The 11535-nt window shown below is 49.9% G+C and overlaps 1 protein-coding gene across 3 annotated transcripts in view; it reads left to right on the top strand.

The window, feature by feature from the left end:
* The window catches only part of trim3b (tripartite motif containing 3b), a 77931-nt gene that overhangs the window by 16164 nt on the left and 50232 nt on the right, over positions 1-11535 (top strand). Inside the window, exon 1 of one of the 3 annotated variants that reach the window (XM_045690235.2) lies at positions 1049-1505. The exons of 1 other annotated variant lie outside the window; for it this stretch is intronic. The gene's annotated coding sequence lies outside the window, so the exon portion shown is untranslated. Of the gene's footprint in view, positions 1-1048; positions 1506-11535 lie in introns of those variants that run through there. One more of the 3 variants, XM_082958328.1, reaches the window with a different exon arrangement.

Here is an 11535-nt window from a genome sequence, read left to right as displayed (position 1 = left end):
GATAAAATCAGTTAGAAGTTTTTATACATGACATCATGTCTTATGTAACTTAGTTCTTTCTGAATGTAGTTTTGATAAAGAGTGTGTGTGTGTGTGTGTGTGTGTGTGTGTGTGTGTGTGTGTGTGTGTGTGTGTGTGTGTGTGTGTGTGTGGTTTGGTTTCTGGAGGTCAGCCAATGTGAACAGTTTTATTTCTATTAAACGTATATTTTCTCTTGTTTTAAATTAAGTTCAGCATAGTTTTGTTAGATCATATTATTTATCGGGTCACTGACTACAATGTTTTATTTAGAGCACATACACTGAACTCTCTCTCGCTCCCACCTCTCCGCCCCTCTCTCTCCTCTCCCTCCTCTCTCTCTCTCTCTCTCTCCCCCTCTCCCTCCCTCCCTCTCGCTCCCACCTCTCCCTCCTCTCTCTCTCTCTCCCTCCCCTCTCTCTCTCTCTCGCTCCCACCTCTCCGTCCCTCTCTCTCCTCTCCCTCCTCTCTCTCTCTCTCCCTCCCCTCTCTCTCTCTCTCTCTCTCTCTCTCCCCATCTCCCTCCCTCCCTCTCGCTCCCCTCTCCCCCCTCTCTCTCTCCCCCTCTCCCCTCCCTCTCTCTCCCTCTCTCTCCTCTCTCCCTCTCTCCCCTCTCCCTCTCTCTCTCTCCCCTATCTCCCCTCTATCTCTCGCCTCTCTCCTCTCTCTCCCCTATCTCCCCTCTCTCTCCCTCTCTCTCTCTCCCTCCCTCTCTCTCCCCTCTCTCTCCTCTCTCCCTCTCTCTCTCTCCCCTCTCCCTCTCTCTCTCTCTCCCCTATCTCTCCTCTCTCTCCCTCCTCTCTCTCCCTCTCTCTCGCTCTCTCATAACATGAATTGTTGGACTGTGATGCAATTCTTTCTTCATAGCAGCTTCCAGGCTCTCAGCCAATCAGCAGTGGAGCACGTCAGGGGGCGGGGCAGTGGTTGAACTTTAGTAAACAACATGGGAGGAGTTTATCCCCTCGCCTTCCTCTGACATCACTGCTCAGCTGTTCTTGTTCAGCGTGTCAGAGATTTTGTGTTTCAGAAAAGAGTGAGAGAAACAGAGATGAGTTTGTGATCGCATTTCCCTGCTCAGACGTTGCATGCATCAACCAATGGTTGAGTTCCACTGTCATCGACTGTGTCGTCGACTGACAGAGTGTTATAACATATGATGTGGTTAGCTAATACATACAATACCTATCCAGGCGTTTTAAGATGTGGCAGGCATCAACAACTGGGAATAGGAGCTGTGTGCCAGAGAAAGAAAGAGAGAGCGAAAGACGGAGAGAGAGAGAAAAAGAGAGAGAAGAGAGAGAGAGACAAAGATAGAGAGAGAGAGAGAGAGAGATTGAAAAGAGCGAGAAAGAGAGAGGGAAGAGAGGTTGTGTGTGTGTGTCTCAGTGTGGGGGGGTAGTGCTAGTGAAAGAGGCTGTAGTGAATGTGAACTCAGCAAACCACCATGGAACCTTCTAGACTGCTATACACAACTTCTACCATATCCTGTAAGTCTTCTATTGAGGTTGTGTGTGTGTGTGTGTGTGTGTGTGTGTGTGTGTGTGTGTGTGTGTGTGTGTGTGTGTGTGTGTGTGGTGTGTGTGTGTGTGTGTGTGTGTGTGTGTGTGTGTGTGTGTGTGTTGGAATGTGTGTGTGTGTGTTTTTGTTTACCGCTGAGCAGTCGCGTGCTAGAGAAGGGTGTGTGTGTGTGTGTGTGTGTGTGTGTGTGTGTGTGTGTGTGTGTGTGTGTGTGTGTGTGTGTGTTGGAATGTGTGTGTGTGTGTGTGTGTGTGTGTGGTGTTTTTGTTTACCGCCGAGCAGTCGCGTGCTAGAGGAGGGTGTGTGTTATTTATTTATTTTACACAGTGGACAAGCTATTGGCCGTGACATAGACACAGAGCAACGCTATTGTTTCAGCTATCTCGCCCCCAGTGCGTCTCTACCCTCCCAGACCCTGCTATATTTCCTCTCGTCTTCTGCCTCTCTACGTCTCTGTTGCTGTTAGTTGTTGATCCCAGGAGGTTTGTTGGGGAGAGCAGGGAGAGCTGGGAGTGAGGGAGGATTTGTTGGGGAGAGCAGGGAGAGCTGGGAGTGAGAGAGGATTTGTTGGTGAGAGCAGGGAGAGCTGGGAGTGAGGGAGGATGTGTTGGGGAGAGCAGGGAGAGCTGGGAGTGAGGGAGGATTTGTTGGGGAGAGCAGGGAGAGCTGGGAGTGAGAGAGGATTTGTTGGGGAGAGCAGGGTGAGCTGGGAGTGAGGGAGAATTTGTTGGGGAGAGCGGGGAAAGCTGGGAGTGAGGGAGGATTTGTTGGGGAGAGCAGGGAGAGCAGGGAGAGCTGGGAGTGAGGGAGGATTTGTTGGGGAGAGCAGGGAGAGCTGGGAGTGAGGGAGGATTTGTTGGGGAGAGCAGGGAGAGCTGGGAGTGAGGGAGGATTTGTTGGGGAGAGCGGGGAAAGCTGGGAGTGAGGGAGTATTTCAGTCAAATAAATTCATTAGGCCCTAATCTATGGATTTCACATGACTGGGAATACAGATACGCATCTGTTGGTCACAGTTAACTTTGTTTTTTTGTTTTTTTATGGGAAAGGATCAGAAAACCAGTCAGTATCTGGTGTGACCACCATTTGTCTTATGCACTGCGACACATCTCCTTCACATAGAGTTGATCAGGCTGTTGATTGTGGCCTATGGAATGTTGTCCCATTCCTCTTCAATGGCTGTGTGAAGTTGCTGGATATTGGCGGGAACTGGTCATGCTGTCGTACACGTCTATCCAGAGCATCCCAAACATGCTCAGTGGGAGACATATCTGGTGAGTATGCCATGGAAGAACTGGGACATTTTCAGCTTCCAGGAATTGTGTCCAGATCCTATCCACATGGGGCTGTGCATTATCATGCTGAAACATGAGGTGATGGCGGCGAATGAATGGTACGACAACGGGCCTCAGGATCACGTCACAGTATCTCTGTGCATTGTAATTGCCAATAATAAAATGCAATTATATTCGTTGTCCGTAGCTTATGCCTGCCCATACCATAACCCCACCGCCACCATGGGGCACTCTGTTCACAACGTTGACATCAGCCCACATGCCATCTGCCCGGTACAGTTTGAAACCGGGATTCATCCGTGAAGAAGCACACTTCTCCAGCGTGCCAGTGGCCATCAAAGGTGAGCATTTGTCCACTGAAGTCAGTTACGACGTCAAACTGCAGTCAGGTCCCTGGTGAGGATGACTGGCACGCAGATGAGCTTTTCTGAGACGGTATCTGACAGTTTCTGCAGAACTTCTTTGGTGGTGCAAATCCACATTTTCATCAGCTGTCCGGGTGGCTGGTCTCAGAAGATCCCGCAGGTGAGGAAGCCTGATGTGGAGTTTCTGGGCTGGTTTGGTACCACGTTGTCTGTGGTCGTGAAGCCGGTTGGACACACTGCCAAATTCTTTTAAACGAGGTTGAAGGCAGTATATGGTAGAAAAATTAACATTTCATTCTCTGGCAACAGCTCTGATGGACACTCCTGCAGTCAACATGCCAAATGCACACTCCCTCAAAACTTGAGACATCTGTAGCATTGTGTTATGTGACAAAACTTCACATTTTACAGTGGCCTTTTATTGTCCCCAGCACAAGGTGCACCTCTGTAATAATCATGCTGTTTAATCAGCTTCTTGATATGCCACACCTGTCAGGTGGATGGGTCATCTTGGCAAAGGAGAAATGCTCACCAACAGGGACGTAAAAACATTTCTGCACAAGATCTGAGAGGAATACGCTTTATCTGAGTATGGAAAACTGCTGGCATCTTTAATTTAAGCTCATGAAACATGAAACCGACACTTTACTTGTTGCATTTATATTTTGGTTCAAACACACATACATACATACATACATACATACATACATACATACATACATACATACATACATACATACATACATACATACATACATACATACATACATGCATACATGCATGCATACATTTATTTTATTTATTTATTTCAGCTTTATTTAACCAGGTAGGCAAGTTGAGAACAAGTTCTCATTTACAATTGCGACCTGGCCAAGATAAAGCAAAGCAGTTCGACAACATACAAAAACACAGAGTTACACATGGAGTAAAACAACATACAATCAATGATACAGTAGAAAAAAATAAGACTATATACAATGTGAGCAAATGATGTGAGATAAGGGAGGTAAAGGCAAAAAAGGCCATGGTGGCAAAGTAAATACAATATAGCAAGTAAAACACTGGAATGGTAGATTTGTTATTTGAAGAAAGTTCAAAGTTCAAATATAAATAATATGGTGCAAAGGAGCAAAATAAATTAAACAAATAAATAAAGTAGGGGAAGAGGTAGTAGTTTGGGCTAAATTATAGATGGGCTATGTACAGGTGCAGTGATCTGGGAGCTGCTCTGATAGCTGGTGCTTAAAGCTAGTGAGGGAGATAAGTGTTTCCAGTTTCAGAGATTTTTGTAGTTCGTTCCAATCATTGGCAGCAGAGAACTGGAAGGAGAGACGACCAAAGGAGGAGTTGGCTTTAGGGGTGACCAGAGAGATATACCTGCTGGAGCGCGTGCTACAGGTGGGTGCTGCTATGGTGACCAGTGAGCGGAGATAAGGGGGGACTTTACCTAGAAGGGTCTTGTAGATGACCTGGAGCCAATGTTTTTTTGCGACGATTATGAAGCGAAGGCCAGCCAACGAGAGCGTACAGGTTGCAGTGGTGGGTAGTATATGGGGCTTTGGTGACAAAACGGATGGCACTGTGATAGACTGCATCCAGCTTGTTGAGTAGGATATTGGAGGCTATTTTGTAAATGACATCGCCGGAGGATTGGTAGGATGGTCAGTTTTACGAGGGTAAGTTTGGCAGTATGAGTGAAGGATGCTTTGTTGCGAAATAGGAAGCCAATTCTAGATTTAACTTTGGATTGGAGATGATTGATGTGAGTCTGGAAGGAGAGTTTACAGTCTAACCAGACACCTAGGTATTTGTAGTTGTCCACAAATTCTAAGTCAGAACCGTCCAGAGAAGTGATGCTGGACAGGCGGGCAGGTGCAGGCAGCGATCAGTTGAAGAGCATGCATTTAGTTTTACTTGTATTTAGGAGCAATTGGAGACCACGGAAGGAGGGTTGTATGGCATTGAAGCTCGTCTGGAGGGTTGTTAACACAGTGTCCAAAGAGGGGCCAGAAGTATACAGAATGGTGTCGTCTGCGTAGAGGTGGATCAGAGATTCACCAGCAGCAAGAGCGGCATCATTGATGTATACGGAGAAAAGAGTTGGCCCAAGAATTGAACCCTGTGGTACCCCCATAGAGACTGCCAGAGGTCCGGACAGCAGGCCCTCCGATTTGACACACTGAACTCTATCAGAGAAGTAGTTGGTGAACCAGGCGACGCAATCGTTTGCGAAAAAGGCTACTGAGTCTGCCGATGAGGATGTGGTGATTAACAGAGTCAAAAGCTTTGGCCAGGTCAATGAATACGGCAGCACAGTAATGTTTCTTATCGATGGCGGTTACGATGTCGTTTAGGACCTTGAGCGTGGCTGAGGTGCACCCATGACCAGCTCTGAAACCAGATTGCATAGCGGAGAGGGTGCGGTGGGATTCGAAATGGTCGGTAATCTGTTTGTTGACTTGGCTTTCAAAGACCTTAGAAAGGCAGGGTAGGATGGATATAGGTCTGTAGCAATTTGGGTCAAGAGTGTCACCTCCTTTGAAGAGGGGGATGACAGCAGCTGCTTTCCAATCAATGGGAATCTCAGACGACACGAAAGAGAGGTTGAACAGGCTAGTAATAGGGGTTGCAATAATTTCGGCAGATAATTTTAGAAAGAAAGGGTCCAGATTGTCAAGCCCAGCTGATTTGTAGGGGTCCAGATTTTGCAGCTCTTTCAGAACATCAGCTGAATGGATTTGGGAGAAGGAGAAATGGGGGAGGCTTGGGCGAGTAGCTGTGGGGGGTGCAGTGCTGTTGAATGCAGTAGGGGTAGTTAGGTGGAAAGCATGGCCAGCCGTAGAAAAATGCTTACCGAAATTCTCAATTATAGTGGGCTTATCGGTGGTGACAGAGTTTCCTATCCTCAGTGCAGAGGGCAGCTGGAAGGAGGTGTTCTTATTCTCCATGGACTTTACAATGTCCCAGAACTTTTTAGAGTTTGAGTTGCAGGAAGCAAATTTACATACATACATACATACATACATACATACATACATACATACATACATACATACATACATACATACATACATACATACATACTGTACATACAAAGATTTACACAGTACCAGTGAAAAGTTTGGACACACCTACTCATTCAATGTTTTTTTCTTTATTTTTGCTATTTTCTATTGAACTGAGACTGCCGGGTTTTAGGTTGATCACTGGTTCTGTACTGAGACAGCAGGGTTTTAGGTTGATCACTGGTTCTGTACTGAGACAGCAGGGTTTTAGGTTGATCACTGGTTCTGTACTGAGACAGCAGGGTTTTAGGTTGATCACTGGTTCTGTACTGAGACAGCAGGGTATTAGGTTGATCACTGGTTCTGTACTGAGACTACAGGGTTTTAGGTTGATCACTGGTTCTGTACTGAGACTGCCGGGTTTTAGGTTGATCACTGGTTCTGTACTGAGACAGCAGGGTTTTAGGTTGATCACTGGTTCTGTACTGAGACAGCAGGGTTTTAGGTTGATCACTGGTTCTGTACTGAGACAGCAGGGTTTTAGGTTGATCACTGGTTCTGTACTGAGACAGCAGGGTTTTAGGTTGATCACTGGTTCTGTACTGTACTGAGACTGCAGGGTTTTAGGTTGATCACTGGTTCTGTACTGTACTGAGACTACAGGGTTTTAGGTTGATCACTGGTTCTGTACTGTACTGAGACTGCAGGGTATTAGGTTGATCACTGGTTCTGTACTGTACTGAGACTACAGGGTATTAGGTTGATCACTGGTTCTGTACTGTACTGAGACTACAGGGTATTAGGTTGATCACTGGTTCTGTACTGTACTGAGACTGCAGGGTATTAGGTTGATCACTGGTTCTGTACTGTACTGAGACTGCAGGGTATTAGGTCGATCACTGGTTCTGTACTGTACTGAGACTGCAGGTATTAGGTTGATCACTGGTTCTGTACTGTACTGAGACTGCAGGTATTAGGTCGATCACTGGTTCTGTACTGTACTGAGACTGCAGGTATTAGGTCGATCACTGGTTCTGTACTGTACTGAGACTGCAGGGTATTAGGTTGATCACTGGTTCTGTACTGTACTGAGACTGCAGGGTATTAGGTTGATCACTGGTTCTGTACTGAGACTGCAGGGTATTAGGTTGTTCACTGGTTCTGTACTGTACTGAGACTGCAGGGTATTAGGTTGATCACTGGTTCTGTACTGAGACTGCCGGGTATTAGGATGATCACTGGTTCTGTACTGTACTGAGACTGCAGGGTTTTAGGTTGATCACTGGTTCTGTACTGAGACTGCCGGGTATTAGGATGATCACTGGTTCTGTACTGTACTGAGACTGCAGGGTAATAGGATGATCACTGGTTCTGTACTGAGACTGCCGGGTATTAGGTTGATCTGGAACACACATAGGGTTGTGAGGTCATAGAACTCTGCATGACATTAATTGCCCAGCCAAATGACTGTGGTCTCTGTAATATCCATTTTCTTTTTTGTCGGGACACACACACATTTTCTCCTCTCCTTCGCTACTGACTGCATGTGCTGCCATAGAGAGAACGAATAGAACAGGCGTCACCATTCAAGTCAACAATGGCATAATGGTTGGACTTGCAGCCAGGTGGGCAGTGTGTACATAGAGGAGCAAGGGAACTTTCCACGCCCAGTGGGTGGAGTGTACACAGAAGAGGTCGTCCAGCGCCTCCACCAGGCCCACTACAGCAGGCTCCACCCATCCTTCACCCGGTCCCAGCGGAATTCGGCTCGCGCTCCCGAGGGAGTATGATGGGACGGCTGCCGGATGCCAGGGGTTTCTCCTCCAGCTTGAGCTCTACTTGGGGACCGTCCACCCGGCTCCTTCGGGATGTGAAAGCGTGTCCGCCCTCATCTCCTGCCTCTCAGGCAAAGCCCTGGAGTGGGCCAACGCCGTATGGAGTGAAGGACCATTACGCAGAGTTCACCCGCCACGTTCGTGCAGTTTTCGACGATCCGCCTAAGGGTTGAGCGGCGGGTGAACGTCTGTTCCACCTGAGGCAGAGGACGAGGAGCGTGCAGGATTTCGCTTTGGACTTCCGGACCCTGGCCGCCAGCACGGGATGGAACGTCAGGGCCCTGATCGATCACTACTGGTGCAGTCTGCGCGAGGACATCCGTCGGGAGTTGGCCTGTGCCGAGACACCACCCTCACATTGGACCAGCTGGTGGACCTGTCCATCCGGCTGGACAACCTCCTGGCTACCCGCGGACATCCGGATCGGGGCTTGTCAGTTCCATCCCCCAGCACCTCCGCTCCGACACCCATGGAGCTGGAAGGTGCTGCGCTTAGGGCGACCGGAGGAGGGGTCATTCCCTGCACCATCTGTGGCCGCAGAGGGCACACTGCTGGTCGGTGCTGGGGGGGTTCCTCAGGGAGTCGAGGCAGCAGGCAGGGCACTATCGTGTCACCCCAGGTGAGTTGGCACCAGGCTCACCCAGTGCCCCCTGTTGCTCACATGTATGTGTTAATTAAATTTCCTGAGTTTTCCCAGCATAAGGCGCTCGTAGATTCAGGCGCCGCTAGGAATTTTATTGACCGTTCATTTGCTCATAGTTTAGGGATCCCCCTTGTTCCTGTTGATATGCCATTCGGTGCGACTACGGTGGAAAGTCCAGACCAGGTCTCCACCGTGCGCATCCCGTCAAAATATGCCGATTTGGCTCTCGCCTTCTGTAAGAAGAAGGCGACTCAATTACCACCCCATCGACGGCGGGATTGTGCGATAAATCTCCTGGTAGACGCAGCACTTCCCAGGAGTCACATGTATCCTCTGTCGCAGGAGGAGATGGCGGCTATGGAAACATATGTCTCCGAATCCCTGAGGCAGGGATACATGCGACCCTCCACTTCACCTGCCTCCTCGAGTTTCTTTTTTGTGAAGAAGAAGGATGGAGGTCTGCGCCCGTGTATTGACTATCAGGGTATCGCTCCGCAGGGCTGAGCTTTTCGAAGAAGCTCAGCCCTGCGGAGCGAAACTATGATGTGGGGGACCGGGAGCTGTTGGCTGTTGTCAGGGCTCTGAAGGCGTGGAGACATTGGCTTGAGGGGGCTAAACACCCTTTCCTCATCTGGACTGACCACCGCAATCTGGAGTACATCCGGGCGGCGAGGAGACTGAACCCTCGCCAGGCGAGGGGGGCCATGTTCTTTTACCCATTTTGTTTTCACTCTGTCCTACGCACTGTCCTACGCACTGACGCACTGTCCCGGATGTATGATACAGAGGAGCGGTCCATGGATCACACTCCCATACTTCCGACCTCTTGCCTGGTGGCACCAGTGGTGTGGGAGCTGGACGCGGACATCGAGCGGGCGTTACGCACAGAGCCCACTCCCCCCCAGTGTCCAGCTGGGCGCCTGTACGTTCCGTCTGCTGTTCGTGACCGTCTGATCTATTGGGCCCACACATCACCCTCCTCTGGTCATCCTGGCATCGGTCGGACGGTGCGTTGTCTTAGTGGGAAGTACTGGTGGTCCACCTTGGCCAAGGACGTGAGGGTTTATGTTTCCTCCTGCTCAGTGTGCACCCAGTGCAAGGCTCCCAGGCACCTGCCCAGAGGGAAGTTACAACCCCTAACAGTTTCACAATGGCCGTGGTCACACTTGTCGGTGGACTTCCTGACGGATCGTCCTCCCTCACAGGGCAACACCACGATCCTGGTCATTGTGGATTGGTTTTCTATGTCCTGCCGTCTCCTCCCTTTGCCCGGTCTCCCTACGGCCCTACAGACTGCGGAGGCCCTGTTTAATCACGTCTTCCGGCACTACGGGGTGCCTGAGGACATAGTCTCTGATCGGGGTCCCCAGTTCACGTCCAGGGTCTGGAGAGCGTTCATGGAATGTCTGGGGGTCTCGGTCAGCCTCACCTTAGGTTTTCACCCCAAGAGTAACGGGCAGGTGGAGAGAGTAAACCAGGATGTGGGTAGGTTTCTGCGGTCATATTGCCAGGACCGGCCGGGGGAGTGGGCGACGTTGGGCAGAGATGGCCCAAAACTCACTCCGCCACTCTTCCACTAACCTCTCTCTCTTCCAGTGCGTACTGGGGTATCAGCCGGTTCTGGCACCTTGGCATCAGAGCCAGATCGAAGCTCTTGTGGTGGATGAATGGTTTAAGCGCTCGGAGGAGACCTGGAACGCCGCCCACGTGTACCTGCAACGGGCTGTGAGGCGGCAGAAGGCGAGCGCCGACCGCCACCGCAGTGGGGCCCCAGTGTTCGCACCGGGGGACCGGGTCTGGCTCTCGACCCAAAATCTGCCCCTCCGCCTGCCCTGCCGGAAGCTGGGTCCGCGATTTGTGGGGCCATTCAAAGTCCTGAGGAGACTGAACGAGGTATGCTACAGGTTACAGCTTCCCCCAGATTACCGTATTAATCCCTCGTTCCATGTGTCTCTCCTCAGGCCGGTGGTGGCTGGTCCACTCCAGGAGTCTGAGGTGCAGGAGGTTCCTCCGCCCCCACTGGACATCGAGGGGGCCCCGGCGTATGCTGATCGAGCCATCCTGGACTCAAGGCGTCGGGCGAGTGGCCTTCAGTACCTCATGGAGTGGGAGGGGTACGGTCCGGAGGAGAGATGCTGGGTGCCGGTGGAGGACGTCTTGGACCCTTCGTTGCTGCGGGATTTCCACCGTCTCCACCCAGATCGCCCTGCGCCTCGTCCTCCGGGTCGTCCCCGAGGTCGGTGTCGGCGCGCTGCTGGAGCCGTGCGTCACGACTTCTGCCGAAGTCGGTCCTTCTCCTTATTCGGGTGGCGTTCGGCGGTCGACGTCACCGGCCTTCTAGCCATCGCCGATCCACTTTCCATTTTCCATTTGTTTTGTCTTTGTCTTACACACCTGGTGTCAATCCCCCAATTACTTGTTCATTATTTAACCCTCTGTTCCCCAATGTTTGTTTCTGAGTAATTGTTTGTATGTAAGACGGTCCGTTATGTGGGCTCGCTTTATTGTATTATATTTGTCTATTTTGAGTAAATTATGTTTATTTACTCATATCTGCTGTCCTGCGCCTGACTTCTCTACACAAGCTACACACAGGCCACATTACACAGAGGTCTTAGTTAGTCAATTTGACATATAAATAAGATGTTTTGGTGCAGTATTTCTGAAGTGAAAAAAATGGGCATGACAACTAGTCATCTCTCGTTGAATGACAACAAACACTTCTTTGAAGAATACATTCTGTTAACCAATCACGGGCGAAGGAGTGTAGACTTCAGATACCACACACACACACACACACGAACACACACACACACACACACACAGTATGTCTTTGTACTGTTCTCAGGTGATTAGTTA

This window comes from Salmo salar, chromosome 11, assembly GCF_965601325.2.
Source record: "Salmo salar chromosome 11, fSalSal1, whole genome shotgun sequence".
NCBI lineage: Eukaryota > Metazoa > Chordata > Actinopteri > Salmoniformes > Salmonidae > Salmo > Salmo salar.
The sequence above is the reverse complement of the archived record's forward strand: the minus strand, read 5'-3'. Positions and strand labels throughout refer to the sequence as shown.